Genomic DNA, 20,806 nt, shown 5'->3' on the forward strand with positions numbered 1-20,806 from the left:
GGAGGCGCCCTTTGCCCGCCGAAGCGGCCCGGGCTCAGTGCTGCTCGGGCCGGGAAGGGCAGCCCCCTGGCGCAGGGCGGTGGAGGGTGCGGGCTGCGCAGGGGTTCCCCACCTGAGCGCTGCGCTCCTCGGCACCCGCACCTCCGTCCGCCCGCCCGCCGGGCCGGCCGAGCGCGCGCGGCCCCCAGCCGGTCGCCACCGTCCCCCGCGCCGCCGCTTAAGTTTGCCCGCGGTCCCTCGGACCCGTCCCGGTCTCCGCCCCGCCGGGGCTGCCCTGGGCTGCCGGCGTGCCCCCGGCCGAGGCCCGGCCCCCGGGACCTCCCCACGAGAGGCCGCGGCGGGCCGTGCGGGCTGCGCACGCGGGGCGCCGACCGGGCCCCGAAGGGGCGCCCCCCGACTCGGTCCCCCGCCCCCCACCGGCGGCCGAACGCGGGGCCCCCGCAGTTCCCGCGCTGCCCGCCGGGCGGCGCCCCGCGCCTCGCCGCGCTCCCCGCGCCCGGCTCGCTCGCAAGCGGACACAGACTCTGCCTTCGGCTGCCGGCGGATCGGGCTGGAGCCGCCGCGGCTGCTGCGGAAGGGAGAACCCAGGGACGCGGCAGCCCCGCGGCCGGACGAGCAGCGCCCCCGGAGCGCGGAGCCGCCCAGGTAAGGGCAGCGGCCCGGCGCGGCGCGCTCTGCCGCCCCTCGGCCCGGCGCCCCGGGCTGCCCGCCCCTCGGCCGCCCCCCGACTTCTGACGTCTCGGCCGCTGCTGCCCTCGGGGGTCCCGCGCCCCCATCCCCGGCCGCCAGCGGCCCCGCACTCGGTCCTGCGTCCCCGGGGCCGGCGGCCGGAGCCCGCCGCTCTGCCCCGGAGTTCCCGTCGCCGCGCTCGCCCGCCGCCCTGCTCGCTGCGCAGCCCTTCCCCGGCGGCGGCTCGCGCTCCAACTCGCAGCCCTGCCGCTGCCCTCTCCCTGCAGGGCTGCCAGTTCCCTTCCCGACCCCGGCCTCCTCACTGGCCGCTGCTCCCCGCACCGCTCCTGGCGGCCTCCTGGCCCGTCCCGGCTCAGCCCTGCGTCCCACGAAGCCCCTTCCCCCTTCCCTCGCTGCCATCAGCCTCGGCTGCCCCCTGCCCCTGCGCTGGCCTCGGGCCACCACCACACCCCCGGCACCTTCCCCTCTGCGGGCCGTCTTGCTTGGGGTGGTGGTGGTGATGGTGGTGGGGTTAGCGTCCTATCGGGTCTCCTGCGATCTGGGGGAGATGGGGGACTCCCACCCCTTCCACCCTAGTTGAGCCCGAGTGGGGAAGTGAGACCAAAACTCCGGAGACCTGCATTGGGCACAGGAAGGGGAGGGGGAGCTGGGGCAGGAGGAAGGGAGCCCCCTTGAGATGGTGTCAGAGCTGGGGGCCCGGGGCCTCGGGTGGGAGCGCGTCTGTCTCTCTTGCTCCCCTGAGCTGCGGGAAGTGAGGGGAGAGTTGGCCGATGGCCTGGCCCTGGGCTGTGAAGCCGCGGAGGGGTTGGGCCCTCTGGCCTGACTGCCTGGCAGCAGTGGGGCAATGCGGGCCGAGCTGCTCCCCAGCTGGACCTTGGGCTGCGTGGCTCTTGGCATCTCTACTTGACGCTGCCATCTTCCTCCTGGTGCTGTTGTCTGGCGATGCCACGCGGTGCCACCTCCCTGCCTCCCTCCAGTGGCTCTCCCGGGCATGTCTCCCCGAGGCCTTCCTCTGGTTGTGTGGAGAGAGGAAAGGAGCTGGGGGTGGAGGGACTCCGTTGGGCCCGGTGGCCAGACTCCGAGGTCCGAGTACTGGCGGAGAGGGCTGACCTGGCTGGGAACAAAGGGAACTGTTCTTTCACCGGCTGGTGGGTCACCTGTGGGGTGGTGACACTTAAGAAGTGCTAGGAATAGCTGGAGTGGCACTTTCCCCACTCCTGGGGTTTGGGGAGGAGCGTCTTGGGTGGGCTGTGGGCTTCTGCGAGAGAAGCCCTGTCCTGTGTCCTCCTGGGAGTCTGCGCTGGCGTGGTGAGGGGCAAGGGCCTGGAGCAGGTGGGCTGCAGCCCAGGCCCAGCCCAGCAGGAAGTCCCTGGAATTCCACTGGGCATCATCAGGCTGCTTTTCTTTGCCGAAGCCAAGGCTCAGGCCTCGTCATTAATCAGGTTGATCATTTTCTTCACTGGCTGGATGTGTTCCTCAAGGTCACGAACCTTTGGAGAGTTAATCTAATAAGCACACATCACAGCGTCTGGGTTTGTTTAGTTTTTGGTGTTTTGTGCAGTTCCTGTGGCCGGGGCTTGCCCAGAGGCCTCCTGCATGTCCCACCTGCTCTGCTTCCCTTCCCTCCTCCTCTGCACCAGAGGCAGGTGGAGGGACGGGAGATGGGAGATGGGTCTCCTGTGTTTCCCCATCCCCTGCTCCCAGGCACCTGATCATGGGCTGCTGTCCTCTGCACCCCAAGTTCACCCAGGAGACTGGGTCTGCTTCTTGGCCTGACTTTTCCACACTGGTTTTTCCAACACTGAAGATAGAGAGGGAACTTTGGTGCAATGGAAAGAGAAGTTGGAGGCTGTCAGAAAGAAGGTTCCAGCTGCTGGGCGTTGGTGGAAGGTGCTGTGCCGGAGAGGGAGATTCAGCTGTTCCTGAGTTGGGTCTGAGCCCTGTAGAGATGGTGGGCAGGCGGGAGGGGGGAGCTTCCCTGGGGAGAGAGCACAGCTCACAACACAGGAGGAGCCCTGGCACGTGGGAGGCTGGCACAGTGGGCAGCAGGTGTACCTGTGCCAGCGGCCATTCCTCTGCTGTGGCCTTGTCCCCCTGTGTGGCCTTCCACATGCTTTCCAGAAAAATGACTTCATCCCAGGGCTCCCTTGGCTGGGCAAGCCCCGACTTGCACAGTATCAGGGGGTTAGATGTCTCATCCTGAGCTCGCCAGGGGCAGCGGAGGGGAGGCCTCTTCCTGTTCTCCTGAGACTCCTGGCTGCCTGTTGTAAGTTTCTACTGCTGCTTCTGCCCAGCCCCGTCCTCTGCCTTGCTCATCCTTTCTGCGTTCGGGGCTCACCACTCCTGAACCCTGCCTTGCCCCAGGCCTGAGGGAATCTCAGCATTATGTTAGGCTGCAGGAACCCCAGAGGTGCCAACCGCCTCAGACCCATTTCTGCGTCCCTACCACCCCACCCTGCTCCACCCTGCCTCTGCATTCCACCAGACGCCCCGCGCAGCAGGCAGCTGTCTCCACTTGTCTTGTCCCTTTAGCCATGGTGCACCTCTCCCATTCACCATGACCTTTGCTTTCTCACTGCCACTGGTCCCACCGAGGCCTTGAGCTGCTCGGTGCCAGCTTTGGCACGGAGGGTTTCCTGGTTGACCCTTTGGGCGTGCTGCTTCTCCACCTGGATTTCCACAAAAGTTGGTCTTCTTCCCAGGGGACCCTGTCTCACCGCTTCCAGGTATCATTCAGATGGCCCTGCTTGGAGTGTGGGCCCCCCACGTGGCTGTGTGAATCCCAGCCTGAGAACACACCCAGCCACCTGGCACGACCCTCTGCCGGCTTGCTCCTCCCTGCAAGGCACCCCGTGTTCCTGCCCCACCATAGCCCATCCACATCTTTTCCACCTTCAGAGGGAATGTGGTGGGGCTGGCGCTGTCAGTGCCACATCCAGTATGAGTTTGAGTCCCTGCTGCTCTGTTTTTCATTCTGTTCTCTGTTGATGCGTGTGGAAAGGCAACGCACGATGGTCCAAGTGCTTGAGTCCCTTCCCCACGGGGGAGACACCGATGGAGTTCCAGGCTCCTGGCCTCAGCCCCCACCCCAGTCACGGTGGCCATTAGGAGAGTGACCCAGCGCGATGAAAGACCTCTCTTGTCTCTCCCTCTTTCTGTGTAACTCTGCTTTGCCAAATACGTAACTTTGGGAGGAGGGAGGATAGCGTATTTTTTTTTAAAGATGTCTTTTTATTTATTTGAAAGGCAGAGTTACAAAGCAAATGAGAGAGAGCCGGTGTGCGTGAGAGATGCTCAGCTGCTGGTTCATTCACCAGGTGACCACAGTGGCCAGAGCTGGGTGGGTCCAAAGCAAGACTGCAAACTTTTCTTGGGTCTTCCATGTGGGAGCCATCCTGCATTGCTTTCCCAGGTACATCAGCCGGGAGCTGGGTTGGAACTGAAGCAGCCAGGACTGGATCTGGTGCCCACGTGGCATGCTGGTTCTGCAGGTGGCAGGCATCCTTACCTGCTAAGGCACAGCGCTGTACCCAGTAAATTCATGTTGTGAGAAACAAAGAATAGGTGCATGTGGAGCCATGCAAACACGGAGAGCATGGGTGCTACCACAAAGGCCCAACTTCCCGGCCTGCATGGCCTTGGGCATATAACGTCACCTTTCTGAGCCTCACTTTCCCCGTCTGTAGAGTGGGTATAATTTCGTTGGCTTTGGAAGGGTTGACAGAGTGGAACTGCGGGAGGGTGGGAGAGTGCATGTCCTGGGCTGGGGAATAACTAGCCCAGGTGGGGACCAGGACTCATGTCCTGGGAGTCCTCTGACACACTCTTGGTGAACCACGTGGTACCCACTCCTGCCTGTGGACTGCTGTTCATCTTTGGTGGTGTCCACGCACAGAGGGCAAGTCTTTGAGCAGGGCCTTGCTTTTTCCCACCCTCCATCTCCGAACCAGGGATCCTTCAGCACCCTGTAACAAAACCAAATATTCCCAGTGTGCATTCAGTTCCGTGGGACAGGTGATGACCCAGTCCCTGAGTGTCAGGCACCTCCCTGCCCACAGGCCTTTCCCGTTGAGGATCTGGGTAGGGTACACACCAGGATGCATGGATGTGCAAAGCAGGCATTCACCCTAGCAGAAGCCAGGCCTCAGCAACCCTGGAAGAAGAAGGGGGCGGGTGGAGGGGACAGCGGGGTTGCCAGGCAGAGCCAGCGGGGAGAGGCGGGGTTGAGCGGCAGGGAGCCTGGGGTAGGTGGACTAACTGAATTCAAGATGACTTTGAACGCCAAAGAGAAGAGAGAAGCTCAGGTGGAGGCATGAAATGTGGGAGTGATGCTGATGATTCCAGGGGAGAGGATGGTGAACTGTGAGAGGCACTGAGGCTGGGCCAGGGTGATGGCAGCAGGGGCTGGGGGTGTATCGGAAGCCCCCGCAAGGCAGGTGCAGCCTGTGAAGGCTTGGGGGCCTCAAGGGGATGATTTCCAGACTTCCAGGCCAGCAGAGCTGAGGAGCTGGAAGGGAGAGCTAACAAGCATGCCCCTGGACAGGTCTGAGGGAGGTACCTGGAGGGTTTGGGGTTCAGCCTGTGTGGTTTATGGGGTTCCTAGACAGCAGCTCAGCAACCTTGTGCCAGGGAATGGGGTCTCAGGCATCTCTGCTGCTGGAATCTTCCCTCCGCAGTCTCCCCCCTGCCTTCACTGCCCATGCTTCGTGGCATGGGGAATCCATGCCCGGCACTAGCTGCTCGCAGCTTCCTCTGTGTCTGGCGCCTCTAAGGGACAGAGAGCAGAGCTTCCCTCCAAGGGGACAGTGACCATGGCTGCTCTGCTCCTCGGAGCATCCTGGAGGCTTACACACAGTAGCTGTTAAATCAATATTTGTCCTATTTAAGGAGCTGCAACTTGTGTTTAGTGAACTTTGGAGATTCACTGGCCATGGGAAAGGAGGGCTGTATGGGCCCCAGGTCTCTGAGGTGAGGCCACACTGCCACACCTCTTCCTCTCCTGGGTGGCCAGCCACTTTGTTCTGGCCTCTGTGGCCAGCAGTTCTCTGGATTGCTGAACCCCAAGTCTGCCAGGCTTCCTGTCTTCATCAAGCCTGGGAGGCACAGGCCCTGTGTGTGGCCCCTGCTCTCCACCTGGAATCTGCCCCAGCAAGCCAAGAGGTGACAGAAGTTGCTGTTGGGGTACCGTTGAGGTGTTTCAGCCCTGGAGAGGCCTAACCAGAAGCTGGGGTACACAGAAAGTCTGGGGATGTCTTAGGGAGGTGGTGTGCCAGCAACCAACAGAAGTGGAGTTCTAGGCTACCTAGGGCTGTTTCAGTTTCCTCTCTAAGCATGGGCACACACTTAGGTCGGCATTGTAGGGTTTCTGACTCAGTGGGATGAGGCAAGCCCCAGGAATGGGGGTGGCTGCAGCCTCTCAGGCCAGGGGAGATGCTGCAAAGGTGGGAGGGTGGAAGGGTAGCTGGGAAGTAAATGCATGTTTAGAATTGGAGTTTAAGAGCCCGAGTTAAAGAAGAGGATTTGATAGAATGAGAAATCAATAGCCCAGAGGAGGTTAAGATGTGTAAGTGAGAGACTGCCTTGCTGCAAGGCACACTTAATAAAAAAGAAAAGTTGAAGAGGACAGGGAAGATGGAGGGGCAACTTGGGGTGTGGGAGCTGGGCTAGGCTGCTTTGCAGAGCCCGTTTCACAGCCTGGAGCAGACTCCCCGTGAGGGTGAGCGTGTGTCCCAAGTGAAGCACAGATTCACTCTGCCCAGCCGGAGGCCTGTCTCGCTGGCCAGAGCCTGGGTGAGGCAGTGGCTGGCTGCTTCCAATCAGCTGTGTGGGCAATCCCGGCTTTCCTTGTCCTTAGAGAAGAGCAGAGGGAGACCGGTATGACCTCTGACCTCAGCAGGTGCAGTGCCTGTTGGTTGGTGTCCACAGTTGTCAGCAGTGTTAGCGTTTTCTTCTCCTTAGAGATGGTGTCTCATTGCCCTGTGCAGTTCATCAGACTCTACAGAATAATGTCTGTAGCAAGGCGGGTGGTGGGTTGGGAGCTAGGACATCGCTGTTCGGGGTGGGGTGGGGTGGGACTGCACAACTTTTTTTTTTTTTTTCAAACCAGAGAATCTCGGAGCAGATTTAGTCCTAGCCCCAGCTGGAGGATGGCTGGTGGTCTGACTAGTTCTTGCTATTCGACAGGGGGCAGCAGAGCTGGGACAGCAACCCAAGCTGCCCAGGCGGCAGCTCTTTCTCTGAGTCTCCTGACCTTGGTGTGAGAGTGGGAAGGTTGGGAAAGAGTAGGTGGCTTGTCCAGTCAGGAAACAAAATCAGACTGCAGGAACTGTGGTGTGGCCCAGCAGGACATCTACTTCCATCCCAGTCATGGCTACTTGCCTCCAATCCAGCTTCCGGATGGACCCTGGGTGGCAGTAGGTGAGGGCTCCAGTGCTGCTAGCCATCTGGGAGACCCAGAAGGAGTTCCTTGTTCCTGGCGTCATCGGCTGTTGCAGGCATTTGGGCAGTATACCAGCAGGTGAAAGACTGCTCTCTCTTCCTGTTGCTTTGCTTTTCAAATAGATGAGATTAAAAAAACCCCGACTAGCAAGAAAATCCTTGATGTTTTTGAAGCACTGGACTATCAGCTTGTAGGGCAGGGGTGTGGCCTTAGTTTTTGTCTCTAGGCTGACACACGTTAGATGTGAATTCAACAAAGATGACAATAGTAGCAGTCATTGTTTACTGAATGTTTAATATAAATACTATGTGTGGTGCAGAGCATGTCTGTGCAGTGTCTCAGATCCCTCAGTTGCTGCTGTGGACCTGGTGTTTGTGTTTCAGCACATCCCATGTGCTGGAATCCTAACCCCGAAGTGAGGATTGTGGCATGAGAGGAGGGCTTTGGGGCGGTGATTAGGCCACAAGGGTGGGATCTCAGGAGCGAGGCCAGCTCCCATGCTGCCTGGAGAGGTTGCCGCTCATCTGCATAGCAGGATGCTGTGCGAAGGGCTATCTGTGAGCCAGAAAGCGGCGCTCCCTGAGTGCTGCACTTGCTGCCTCCTTGGTCCTGGGCTACCCAGCCCTCAGCACCATGATAAGTAAATCCCTGCTGCTTCTAAGCCACCTGGTTTTGTTGCAATTGGCTTGGACTAAGATGCCCTTGTGTGGCACCCATGTTACAGAGCTGGGGAGTTCATAGCTGGCGTTGAAACAGTTTGCAGGCAGTCTGACTTCAAACTCTCGTGGCAGTTCCTTTGTGTGTACATGTGTATGTGAGATGGGCAGTAGCCCGTCTCCACTGAGCCTATCTCCTTGACTGTATTACTCCAAATTCATCTCTAGAACAGACAGCTCCAGCCCTGCCTATCCAGCCATCAGCTGGTGTAGGGGGCAAGCAGCGGCCAGGTGCAGCCTGTGCTTCTGCCACTGGTCTTTCCTCAGCCTGGCTTCCTTGAGTGCTGAGAGAGCTGCTGGCAACATTGGGAAATGAGTTAAGGATCCATATCTCATTGTAGTATCTGAGACCCATGCCAGTCTCTTCTACTATGGAGGCCAGGCGGAGATGACCCAGGCTGGAGCCAGGAAGAGATAGTGACACAAAACCTCAATGAGGCTCTCTGAGGAGCCACCAGGCTGGAGTAGTGCCTGCAGGTCAGGTGAGCCTAGACTTGGTGTGGCCTTGGCAGAAGCAGCCAGGGTGTGGCCCATCGCCACATCCTCAAGGCACCGGCTTGCTGGGCTGAGCTGTCAGCTGGGGGCTGGCTGGGGCCGAGGGTGGGGTGGTTAACCCCAGCAGCAGGACCTGAAGACATGGTCTCCCCCTTGCACTTGTTCTTGCTGTCACCAATGTCTCTCCGGCCCAGTCCACAAGACCAACACAGAATGTGTTCTTAACAAGGCTGGTGATAAGGTGGGAATTGGGGCATCTCTCTTTCGGCTGGCATCATAGGCGACTTCAGAATTAGACATGACTGGCAGTGAGTTTGGGGAGGCCTTTCAGGAGCCTAGGCTGGCCTGGGGAGCCTTGCTGTGAAGCTGTGTGGCCACTTCCTGGGGGGACTATGCCCTGAGGCTTAGTGGGTTCCCTGAGTAGTCACCCCATCCCTTCCCCCTTGCAAGGGTCTCACCGGGTCCCAACATTGTCCCAGACTCTCAGATGTCAGTAACCAACTGAAAAACCTGTAATTATTTGATGGGGCAATTGAATTAGGACAGAAGGCTTCTGTGTCACCCCTCTGCCCCCGAGCCGGGGCTCTGATTGCAGGCTGTCTGGGGCCTGCCCACGTGGCAGAGGCAGAGGCAGCCATCCTCAGGATCACCTGTTCTCCCCAGGCTGAGGCTGTTAGGCAGAGCAGAGCAACATTTGTCCAGAAATGACAATGCCTATTTGATTGCTGGGAAAAGTGAAGCATAGGGAGGTTAAATGAATCATAGAATCTTATTCCTGGAAGGAGCTTGAGATCATTACATTCAGCATCCCACCTGATGCTCCTAGAGACAGAATCTCTCGGGGAGGGCGGGCCAGGTCAAAGCCCGGAGCTGGGGATGCCATCTGGGTCTCCCACATGGAGGCAGGGGCTGGCTTCTGCTGCCTTCCCAGGAGCACTTCGTAGGAAGCCGGATCAGAAGCAGAGCAGCTGGGATTTGAACCAGTGCTCTGATATGGGATGTTGGTGTCCCAACTAGCAGCTTAAGCAGCTGTGCCACAATGCCCAGCCCTAGGAAGGTATTTGGTGGTTCCATTTTACATGCAAAGGAGATGTAGTTTGCCCAAAGTCACACACTGTTAGCGGGTTTAGTAGGGATATAAGTTAGGCATCTTGGGTCTTGACCACAGGTAATGCACTGTACCACTTTGCTGAGCTGCTGTGAATAGGGGGGACCCCCTTCAGTACTTACCCTGCACATTCTGCTGAAGGGACCCAGGCTGCACGTGTGTGACTTCTAAAAATGCTGGAGGGGTTTACCTTAAACTGAAATGAATCTAACAACCTGGGGTCTTTATTTTGTCCTCCCCATGGAAATCTGTCCCAGCCACCAGGATGCAGCACCCTAAGACATCTTGGGAGCAAGAAACTGAGCCAGCCCTTAGCATCATCCTCCCTGGGTTTCCAAGACTTCTTTCCCAAAGCTGAAATCCTCTGGCCGTGAAGGCAGTGGCCTGGGTGCTCAGAGGAATATCCAGAGCTAGCACTTGCCTCACGGGTGAGAGAGTGGCCTGGTGGTTGGCCACAGGCTCTGCTGGGAGTACCATGCATCCGTCTGTTCATGAGAACAGGTGCCCATGGCTCACCCCAGGGCTGGTCCCTTGAAATGTGTGCACAGATGTCTGCCCGATCTGTCAGCAGCTAGATGGGCCCTGGAAGTGGATCCGCTAGAGGGGACCTGGGGTAGGGGTGTGGACTGCTGCTCCTTTGAGCTCCTAGAGGGCTGGGTGATGCTGCAGACACCCCACTGGAGGGCTGGAAAATTGGATGACCCAAATCTAAGAGCACAGAGTGGGCAATTAGGGTGGAGGCAGCTCACCGGTTTATTTGAACCAGAATAGCACCATCTGAGTCTTCTTTGAAAGGTAAGAGTCCTGCCAGAGTCCAAGGTAAATAGGCTGGAACATGAGCTCTGCCAGGTGGGGTGCAAATTGGCAGTAAACAAGGCAATTGGGCTATCTGGGAGTGGAGAGGCAGCTGAGACCGAGCGTTTCCATCAGCCGCTGCTGGGCTCTCTCTTCCCTGCAGCTCCTTTCCCTGGAGGTGGGGCTTGGTGGGGTGGAGTGGGCGGGGTTGGGAGGCAGGATTTCCAGAACTCCATCTTGGACTTTATGGGCAGAGCTGGAGCTGATTTTTAATTTTTTTTCTTTTAAAGTGCATTTATCTGAAAACTCTCTAGTTGGCCAGAGAGCCAGGAGCTCGAAACTCCATTTGGGTCTCCCACATGAGTGGAAGGGACCCAAGCACTTCTGATGCTTTCCTGGGTGAGTTATTAGCAGGGAGCTGAATCGGAAATGGAGCAGCTGGAACTCAAACCAGAGATCCAGTATGGGATGCTGACCTCACAGGTGACACCTTCACCCGCTGTGCTATAGAGCAGGCTTTGAGTCTGGGAGCCCCAGCCTAGCAGTGAGTCCAGCTAGAGAGAGCTCCCATGTGTGACCCTGGCTCCACAGCTGCAGGGTTGAGGATCAGCTGTGTGGGTCTCAACGCGTTAGCTCTCACGGCTCATGGAACTAGGTATTTTGGCTTGGAATAACCACAGGAAGCGTTACTGAGGAACCCTGAGTGGGCCTGGTTCCAAATCAACTGAGTCCAGTGTTAGGGGAACACAGGGGCCAGACAGGGTGTCTAGTGTGAGCTAAAGTGGTGTAGCGGGTGATTATACTCTGACTTTTAGATTAGGAGGTGGCATGAGTCCAGAGGAGGCCCCAGTGCTGTTCTTCCAGGCACACTGTGGGAACTGGAGCCTGTGTGCATCCCGAATTCCTTTGCCTTTAAGCAGAGTTGGTTCTGTGGAGTAAGGAGTCCTTGGAGGGCTGCCCTTGTGTAGGGAACACAAAGAGATGCCCAGGATTGGGAAGAGGAGCCAAAGCCCCAATCTCCTTCCACCCCAGTGGATCCTGGGGGACTGCAGCAACTGTCCCAAGAGCTGGGGCCCAAGAGGTGCTGGCTCCGGACAGGGCTGTGGGCAGCCTCCCCTCCCTGGCCCTTTCCCACCAGTTGGCACTGAACCTGTGGTGATGGGTTGAAAGGAGCATGAGGTCAAGTACAGGTCTCCCTCCTGAGGGGCAGGATGGACATGGTTGTTTGAGCTGACCACCAGGTGCTGCAGAGTTGTCCAGCCATCTCTCCACAAGTGAGAACACTGAGGCATGGGAGCAGAAGGCACTTGCCCAGATTCAGGCACCAGAGCCAGCAACTGAAATGGGGATCTTCTGGAGCATTGTTCATTCTGTCATATGCCTTGCATTCACCTGGCTTTTCCTGTCACACCAAGAGAGCATGCGCCCAGTACTGCTGGCCCCGCCTGGCTGAGCCCACTGAGCCTCAGCAGCAGGCTGTTGTGAGTCAGAGAGGCACGTGCAGAAAGAATATGTGGGGCTGCTACCCACATCATGGCAGTCAGTAAATGTGTACCTGTCAGACCCATGCCATGCCTGCCATATCTCAGTGCCAGGCTGGAAGGGGCAGGGCAGGCCAACGGCTCTCCTCTGAGCTTTCCAGGGAAGCTTCCTGCAGGAGGGGGGCCTTTGGGGAGGAGGAAACCCAGCAGTACCCTAAGTGTTAGAAGTTGCCCTGTTGAGGGAATAGTGTTAGGAGAGGGGCTTGGACAGAACATGAGCCCATCTTCTATGGTGCAGCCCAGGACAGCACTTGGCATGGCTGAAGTCTCTGTTTGCTTCAGCAGTAAAACGGGACAATAAAGCCAAATCTCATCAGGCCTGGGAGAACAGAGGAGATAAACATCTTTAAGAAGCCTTGGAAATAATAAGGCATGCTCAGTACGGATGAAATGACTTAATTTATATGAAATTCATGGCAGAGGGATCTTTTGTAATAGAGACCATAGTAGCCATGGCCTTGGGAAAGGGAGTTGGGATAAGGGGTGCCTCTGGAACTCTGGAACCCTGAGGGTACTGTTCTGTGACCCGAGAGTGGCTTCCCTGCCTGTGGCTGAGCTGGGTGTGTGCATGCACTTTTCCATCAGTGAGTACACCTCGTTTCAGACCTGTTTTGAAAGTGTTCATAATGCATCTGATGGTGAGGCTGTCATGACTACAGAGTGCCCAAGAGGAGACCTGGCATAGTGCTAAACGAGGTGCTGATAGCAATGGGCATTTCAAGCACTGAGTTATGCCCGCACACGCATTTCTTCATTTAACCCTGCAGCAACCCACATGTCACAAATGAGGAAACTTGAGGCTCAGAAGGGGTTGCCAGGGGTTGGCATTGTAATGTGGTAGGCTAAGCCTTTGTGATGCTGGTATTGCACATGGATGATGGTTCAAGTCTGAGCTGCTCCACTTCTTTTTTTTTTTTTTTTTTTTTTAAAGATTTATTCAGTTTATTACAAAGTCAGATATACAGAGAGGAGGAGAGACAGAGAGGAAGATCTTCCATCCGATGATTCACTCCCCAAGTGAGCCGCAACAGCCGGTGCGCGCCAATCCGAAGCCAGGAACCAGGAACCTCTTACAGGTCTCCCACACGGGTGCAGGGTCCCAATGCATTGGGCCATCCTCGACTGCTTTCCCAGGCCACAAGCAGGGAGCTGGATGGGAAGTGGAGCTGCCGGGATTAGAACCGGCGCCCATATGGGATCCCGGGGCTTTCAAGGCGAGGACTTTAGCCGCTAGGCCACGCCGCCGGGCCCAGAGCTGCTCCACTTCTGATCCAGCTCCCTGCTCTTGTGCCTGGGAAAGTAGTGTGAGATGGCCCAAAGCCTGGGCTTCTGCTGCACGTGTGGGAGACCTGGAAGAAGCTCCTGGCTTCAACCTGCTCAAGCCCTTTCTATTGCAACCATTTGAGGAGTGAATGGATGATATTTCTCTCTGTTTTTTTCCTTTCTGTAACTCTGCCTATCAAACAATTAAAGTTTAAAAAAAAAACCCATAAGTTGCCAATAGTCATACCACCAGCCTATACAGAGTGGTGCGTGCACCAGGTCTGGCCCAAAGGTCACACTCGATTAAGTGCAGTCAAGGACCCTAAGGCGTGGATGTGGCCTTGACCTCATCTTCGCCTTATTCGGGCTTTGATCCTCTATCTGTGCTGTCTCTGCCCAGGAGGGGTCCTGCCAGGCACTTGGGCTCTGCAGGAGCACCTCAGCACCCATGCTACATCTGCTCCCACTATGCAGCTGCTCGTGGAATGGGAATAGTGGGAGCCAGGAACCAGGAAGGAATGCACTGGTACATGGAGGAGCGTGCTGTGCTCACTGTGGGGATCTGGGGACCTGGAGGGTTGGGAGGACCGTGGGAGGAGGCTCAAGGGCAGCTTGGCCCTGTCTATCCCACTGTAAAAGGAGAAGAAGCTTCCTGGCTGTGGCAGCCTGTGCTGGGAGTTTGTGTCTCCCCAGGATTAACCCTGGGTCCAGCTCCCACCCTTCAAGGTGGTTGAGCTGGGAGGAAGATGGGCAGTCTGTGCTTTTGTTCCTTTTATTACTTGGCTGAGCAAGTTAGCCTCATGCTAAGCCACTGTGACGTGTGGCCTGGTCTAGGGAGTGAGGGATGGCATTGTGCTAAGTGTGTATGCAACTGGCAGAGCAGATAAAGTCTTATTGTTGTCCAAGGCTTCTGATCAGGTGGGAAAAAGAGGGCCTGGTGGTCCACTCAGGGGCCCTGGAAGATAAAGTCTTTCTATTTTTTAATCAGCTCAGCCTGCCTCAACTCCTCTGGGAGTTCTGACCTGATTAACCCTTCGGTTCTTGCTGGCTACATATCAACACTCATCAAAGAGTGCCATGAATAGCATAAACAGGTTAACAGATTCTGGCTGTTTATTATTACATCTTGAGTCTGTCTTTATTGTGTTGGTTCTGTTACTTCTGACTATCTGAGGACTGTCTGGGGTGAGGGACTGTGTGGGGCCTCCTTCTCAGAACCCCTTTCAGGAATTCTGTCCTTTGAAAGCTGCGGCTCTGTGGTGCTGACTCCAGGTCCCTGGTGTAGCTGTCTCTGTCTGCCTCAGGACCTCTGCACCTGTAGTTTGCCTTCCCTCCACCTCCCCTGGTTCTCCTGCTTTGCAGCTGTGTATCAGGTATGCTTTAGCAAAGCCTTCTGCTGCTGCTCCGACCCCAGCCTACAAGGGCTCCTCCTGAAGGACCTCCCACTCCCTGCTCACAGTGCAGCATCCATCCTGGGTCCTCAGCTCTGGGGGGCATGGACCGGCTGCCACATCCATTCCTGTGCCACACTCTTGGGCCTGGCATACTGTAGGATCTTGCCAGGTGACTGTTATAAGACATGAGGTTGTTGAGCACCAATGAGAGAAAAGCAGGGTTCCCGAGCAGCCCAGCTGCTGTGCCTGTCTGCATTGGCTGTGACTGTCGGCTGAGCCTGAGTTCCAGCAACTGCTAGTGGCCGGGGAGGTCTAGCTCAGCCAGGGCACCTGGACTGCACCTGTTTCCTGCAGCCCTGATTCCTGATATTTGCACATGGGTGCAGGGTGAAAGTGGCCCACACATGTGCCTGGTGCAGGCCCCTGTTGGGAATGTCATCTGGTGCAGGATCCACTGGATTCTGTGTGTCCCATAGCACTCCTTCCCTTGGCCTCACCCCTACCCCACACTGTGAAGTTTGCTTTTAGGTGCTTTTGCATTGGGGTCTCCTGTGGGGGGTGGGGAATGCTGCTGACCCATTTCACAGATGAGCAAAAGTTCAGCGTGGCTAGGCCAAACTGTGCCAGACACCACAGCTGGGATACCAGCAGAGGGGAGTCCAATTCTTTACTATGGCATCAGAGCTCCACCTGTCACTCTCTTCTGGACAGCTCTGTGGCTCCAGTGTGGTGTCCTGGGAGCCCCTGCTCCACTTACAGACACCTGAGAGTCCCTGACCTTGGAAGAGCCTTGTTCCAACCTCCAGGTGTGGGTGCTTTTGACAAATAGCCCTGTGGCCTCAGGATGTGCTGGGCTAACTCAAGTGCAAACAGTGTATTAGTATTTATTACTCACGCTCCACTGCTAATAAAATTTGAGTTTTAAGAATAATGGTGAGCAAATGAATCGGTCGATGGCCTGGGGGAGGAGGGAGATTTCTCAGGGAAGGATATTTCATGGGTCGGGGAGATGGATGGGGAGCAAGCTGGAGCAGGCTCAGGGGACTGTCCCTGGCTGCAGTGGGGGAGGGTGGGGGTGAGGGCCGTTTGTTCTGGGGCCAACCCTACTGTGGGCTGGTTTTGGGGAGTCGGTTTGAACTGCACTGCAAAATGTGTTGGAAAGCACGTTTGCCAGCGCCCAGCCTCTCCCAGGGAGGAGGTGGCTGCGGCTGGGTGAGTAGCTCCCAATGATCTATTTCAGTCATAGATGCTTAACATCTTTCCTTTGGGCAGCTGTTCCCTGCAAAGCCTGGCCATGCTGTGCAGGGGCACCCCATCTTCCAACGAGGGCTATGGAACAGGCATGCCTCTGAGTGGCATGCAGAGATCTGGGGGAATTTAAGAACTGAGGGGCGTTCCATAGGCTTCCAGATGTGAAAAGATAGAGACACCTGGACTGAGGGGGACCTTGGGGCCGGAGAGCCTTTTAGGCTGAGAACTGACTGTTGGGTCCTTCTTCCCCACAGTGGGCAGCATCTGTCCTGCTTCTGTTCTCAGCACTGTCATGGGCTGCAAACAGACAAACAAGCAAACAAGAAATCCCCAGCAACTTAAGAAACAGGAAGGGACTGGCACTACATCCTATATGGGCACAACATCTACTCATGGCTACCCCACTTCTAATCCCACTCCCTGGATGCACCTGGGAAAGCAACAGAAGCTAACCCAAGTGCTTGGGCTCCTGTACCCATGTGGGAGACCCTGATACATTTCTTGGTTCCTAGCTTTGGCCTGGGCCAGGCAGCATCAGCCATTTGGACCACTGGGGCGTGAACTGGTAGATGAAAGATTTTCTCATTCGCCTCTAATTACACCTTTCAAACAAATAAATAAAATCTTAAGAACAAAAGAAAAAAAAAAAAACCTACAAAGCTGTGACCTGGATGGCTCAAGAGGCTAGGGCCCTGCCACCCACATGGGCTCCTGGTTTCAGCCCCAGCCCAGCCCCCATTGCTGCTGGCATTCAGAGAGTGAACTAGCAGACAGGAGCTCTCTCTGGTTTTCTCTCTGCCTCTCAGAGAAATAAGAACAAAGAATAAGGAAGAGGGAACCCAGGATGTATGTGACTGAGTTGTCAAGTCCCTCTGTGGCTTAGGTTTCCCTTCTGTAAACTGGACATGTGGGGGGCTTCTTGGGCCCAGTTGGCAGGATCAGGAGGGAAAATGGAGCTGCCCAGGCAGGAGGTTGCCAGGCCTCCAGGTGTCTGATGGCAGCCCTCCTGCTTCTCTGTAAGGAAGCTTTACTCTGGGGCTTTGAATTTTGTTTGTTTTTAAAGTTTATTTATTTATTTTTTTTAATTGGAAAGGCAGATTTACAGAAAGAAGAGACAGACAGAAAGATCTTCCATTCACAGGTTCACTACCCAAATGGCCATAATGGCCAGAGTTGAGCCAATCTGAAGCCAGGAACCAGAAGCTTCTTCTGAGTTTCCTGCCTGGTCCCGAGGCTTTGGGCCATCCTCTGCTACTTGTCCAAGGCCATAACCAGGGAGCTAGATGGGAAGTAGAGCAGCCCAGGACAAAAACTAGATCCAAAATGGGATCCTGGCACTTTTCAAGGGGAGGATTAGCCAGTTGAGCTATCATGCCTGCCCAGGGCTCTGAGAATTTTAGGCTGAGGGTGGCACCTGACATGTTTTTGAGAATTGTCCCCTTGCCCCCCTCCCCCCGCAGAGGTCAAGATCCTCACTCAGAGGTTGCTGTCTCTGGCCTGTGGATGTTTGTTTACAGAAACAGGAATGGCATTTTCCTCTTTGCCTCTTCCTCTTGCCCCTCCACCCTGCCGTGAGCACCTGCTCATGGCAGGTACTCCCCAAAACTGCACGTGAGCACCGAGAGTCTCCAGGACCATGATTCAGGCGTTCTGTCTACTGCTGTCCCCTTCTCTTGCCAGCCTTGAACTGGGCACTGGTGTCATCCTGTTGTACTGGGGCAGGAAACTGAGGCCTGGATTCCTGAGGGCCTGGCCAAGGGGTGTGGTCAGAAGTGATCTCTGATTGCCCCATCTGCATCCTGCTGCCTCCAGAGCTGGCCCAAGGGTGCCTGACTTTAAGAATCGGGTTAGTGACCTTGAGTAGTCCCGTGAAGCAGGTGATATCCACCCCTTTGCCCTTCACTCTCAAGTGAAGACCTTTTCTTGCCCCATCTTGGGGGTGACGTGAGCAGGAAGCACTAGGAGCAGTTGGTGGGTATTTTACCTTCGTGTGCCGTGCAATGCAGGGAGCAACTCACTCAAGGGCTGAGCCAGGGTGGCTGGGGCTGCTTGGATCCCTGGGCTGCTGGTGCAGGGGAGTCTGTCTCTGCTCTCTTCCCAGTTCTAGAAGGGATATGACCTGGCTTAGAACATCCTCCACAGGCTCAGGCTAAGCTGTCTGTATCCCCTGGGCCCACGCTGCCCCAGCCTTCTGTGATCTGGGTGCTTCTGGGCTGGGGGTCCTGCCTGGGGTGTTGGGAGGGACTGCCCCACCAGCTGGGAGGTGTGGAGCCAAGGTCTTCTTAGAGGGGTGAAAGGGCAGTGTGCAGACGTTTTGTGTAAATTCCTAATATTGTGACCGTTAATTGAATGTCCATTGATTGCTCGTCAGGGCTTTGATTTAATCTGCCCTTGCCTCATGCATCTCAGTCAGCTGCTCACACACTTTGCTTGTTTTGCCCTCGTTTTTCTTCCTCTAATGTGGACTCCCCCCTTCTACACCCCCTGCCAGTCCTTGGTTTCGTTTCACTGGCTTTGTAATTAGCATCTTTGTTTGCTGGCACTGGCTGGCCTTGGCCTCCCTGCAGCCACACCTCCCTCCCAAGTGCATTCCTGTGAGTCATCCCTCAGCCTGAGTTTTCTGCAGGCTCTGGGTACCTAGGGTGAGGCAGTGTGCTTGGTGTTTCTCTCTAGGGGCCTTCATTGTTGTGAGCTTTGCTATCTATGCAAGGGTCAGGGAGGCTTAGGTCATGAGCCCAGGTTTTTGCTACTTGATTCTTTCATTCATTCATTCATCTATGCAATGGATTTTTTCACGGGAGGGGATTGCTGCCTCCATGGCTAGGCCCTGAGTTCAGCACCAAGAGGACAAATTCCCGATCTCAACCCCAGATTGTTGGAGTGCAGAGAAGACAAGGAGCGGATAGTGCTGCATGGTATGCAGAGGAGGTGGACAGTGTGGGGGGGGCAGCACACAGGATGGACACTGAAGAAGACATCGAATTCAGATGTGGGCAGCAGGAAAGGCTTCCCAGAGGAGGAGTCATTCCTGCACTGCAGCTTAAGCTAGATTTCCAAGGTCAGGTTGGCAGTATCAAGGCAGAAGAACAGGTGTCATGGTGGGGCCGAGGAGGGTACCCGGAAAGAGAAGCAGAGTGTGCAGTGAGGGGCCAGTAGTGTTTGTCTGGAGGATGCCACAACACATGTGCATTCACTGAGCACTGGGCTGTGACTTAAGGGCCGTCCTGGTCGTATCTCCCAGTAAGTAGATAGTTTTAATATCCCCTTTAACATCTGAGCCCAGACCCCACATGGCCAGGTGGAGGAGTCCCCTGGGGCAGTGGGATTTAGGGCCACTACCTCCACTCAGCCTCTATTGTCTGGGTGAAAGATATAACACCGTGGGTTGTGTTGCTTGTCTTGGAGTGTCCCTGCAGAGTCCCATTATGGAGAGTCTCGTGTGTCCCCTTAGATGTTTTAACTTTGTGTTGAACACATCTGAGTTCCCCTGAACATTTTTAAACAGGCAGAGCTTGACCAGGAATGGGAGCTTAGCATCAGCTGTTGAGATGCCCGGGTCCCACCTGGCTCCAATCCTTGGCTGCAGGTACTGATTGCAGCTTTTTCCTGTTGTACACCCTGGGAAGCAGCGGTGATGGTGCGAATTTTGGCTGTTCCTGTGACCCATAGGGGATGCCTGGGTTGAGTTCTTAGCCCTCCCAGCCTGTGGCCATTGCAGGTATTTGGGCGGTGAAGCAGCGGAAGAAAGGCTCTGTGAGTTCAAATTTGTGAAGTAGTTACTACTGGAGTGTAGTACGTGGCATAAACCCTGAACTATTATTATTGTAGTAGGAACTCAGCCGAAGTTGATTTTTTTATATTCATATCCATGCCCATTTGCTGCAATTTCCACTCCCACACTCTCCCCATTCAAACAGTCCATAAGAAATGAAAATGATACCGTCGCCCACCTTCAATCAGTGGGCATCATTTTAATTTTTGTATAGTAGGCTTGAATGCATAGGAGTACCAGTCAGAGCATGTTGTGGCCACAGGGCTGTGTATATGTAGCCTGGCAGGCCAGAGCCAGGGACCTGGACGGAGAGCAGGACACAAGAAGCTAACTCTGAAGTCCTTCTTGGCGGGCACAGTGGAAGATTATGCATGCAACTCTGGCAGCCTCATGCGTGATGCTGAGATGCTGCCGAGAGGGCGAGCTGTGCCAGAAACCCGAAGCCCGGCAGATGTTTTCTCAGACAAGAAAAAGGAAAATTAAAAAATATTTTCCAGCAGTAAGTGCAAGGCTATTTTCCTGCAACTGTGAGATGGAGACCATGGAGCAGGTGGTTTGGGAGCTCTGGGAAAATGAAGAGGCATCTGGAAGGACCTGCAGCAGGAAGGACAAGTCTAGCCACACTCACCTCCTAGCCATGTCTAAGTAGTGGGGGTCGCGGCTGCAGCACAGGCCTGATGTTGTCTGTAAGGACAAGAGATAGACTGTCAGCTGTTCTGGGGGCGGATGAGTGGAATCCTGGCCGGCTGAACCGTCAGATCCAGGGTGTTGGTTAAGACTCAGGGTGGAGCTAGAGAGAGGACACAGGGCATTCTCCATGGCCTTCCTGCCCACGGACAGCGTGTTCATCCATGCTCTGGGTGCAGAGGGAGGAGGCAGGTGATCCTGTTCCCTGTGATATTAGACGGGCTGGAAGAGCCCACCTCTCCGATGTCAAATTTGGCACATGGTGGATGATCAAAAGGCAGTACCCTGGGCCCTGGAGGTGGGGCTCTGCTGTGGCAGGAGGAGGAGGCCCAGTGTCCCCACCATGCTCCTGCTCCAACACCCCACGCTGATAAAAACACACTGCCTGGGCTGAGGGCCTCCATCTGACTGCAGTTGATAATACTACAGTTCTCCAAGAAGAAGGCAGGCAGGTGGGAGGGGGCTGAGACTGCATGCCCAGGAGGCTTCCCTGAGGCCCAGGGGGCTCAGCGTGAGGGTCTGGTGTTTGAGGGGCAGCAGGAGAGCCTGATTCATTGGTGCCACTGTCCCTTGGTCTCTGCTTGAATTAGTGGGCAGGCAGACTGCCTCTTTCCTGCTCATGCTGCCATGATCATCCCCTGGTCCCTGGCGCAGC

At 56.0% G+C, this 20,806-nt stretch overlaps 1 protein-coding gene across 1 annotated transcript in view; it reads left to right on the plus strand.

Annotated features, from left to right (window-relative positions):
- The first annotated feature begins 489 nt into the window (after positions 1–489).
- GRIK4 (glutamate ionotropic receptor kainate type subunit 4) overlaps positions 490–20,806 on the plus strand; it is a 427,812-nt gene continuing 407,495 nt past the window's right edge. The window contains exon 1 of the mRNA XM_058662539.1: positions 490–645. The gene's annotated coding sequence lies outside the window, so the exon portion shown is untranslated. The remainder of the gene's footprint in view (positions 646–20,806) is intronic.

This window comes from Ochotona princeps, chromosome 4 (assembly GCF_030435755.1).
Source record: "Ochotona princeps isolate mOchPri1 chromosome 4, mOchPri1.hap1, whole genome shotgun sequence".
Classification (NCBI taxonomy): Eukaryota; Metazoa; Chordata; class Mammalia; order Lagomorpha; family Ochotonidae; genus Ochotona; species Ochotona princeps.